This window comes from Wasmannia auropunctata, unplaced genomic scaffold (assembly GCF_000956235.1).
Source record: "Wasmannia auropunctata unplaced genomic scaffold, wasmannia.A_1.0 LD336076.1, whole genome shotgun sequence".
Lineage (NCBI taxonomy): Eukaryota > Metazoa > Arthropoda > Insecta > Hymenoptera > Formicidae > Wasmannia > Wasmannia auropunctata.
Genome location: NW_012026814.1, coordinates 6,105,412 through 6,106,113, shown reverse-complemented (window position 1 = coordinate 6,106,113; position 702 = coordinate 6,105,412).

Here is a 702-nt window from a genome sequence, read left to right as displayed (position 1 = left end):
GCAGTACTTTGACTATGATCTCGTGGAGATTCATTCTAACACACTTCTTTTCAAAGCTTACGCTATACTAAATGTTGCAAAAATTCTTTCTACCGAGATGTAAGACCCCACCACTATCATCTGGTTCAACGGACTTCTACTCGTTAGTTTTTGATGACAACGCAGTACGCGTATCTCCGGATATCTATGTATATTCGTTCTAAAAGGCACACCCAGTGTTTCGCGCTATGTATACGTGCGTGTTGGACAAATTTCGTACCCATATTTATTTCACACGATATTGAAATGGATACGTTTTTTGTTTCAAAACTTACAATTTCAAGTTTCATATTGCCTAACACATGTAAAACCAGCTAACGTTTACAAGATTTATCTTTTTACACTCCAAAAGAAAAATTTCTGAGTCTGTTCCCCATAATAACAACCGACTTGCCATAATTATTGCTACTACGGATACTAAAATTTATGGGGAGAACTCAACCCACCTACCTTTACCACTATTGTGATCATTATACGCCTCTCTCTCTCTCTCTCTCTCTATAAGCGCGCTGTTTAACAGCGTCAATCCTCGCTAAGTCGTCGTTAATATAACGTCATATTTTTAAAACACGGTGTGTAATAAAAATCTTGTGAGTACGTATCGTGTTGTGTATATACTAGCGACAACCATGGCAAAAAGAAAAATAAGCAATGATCCGGAAT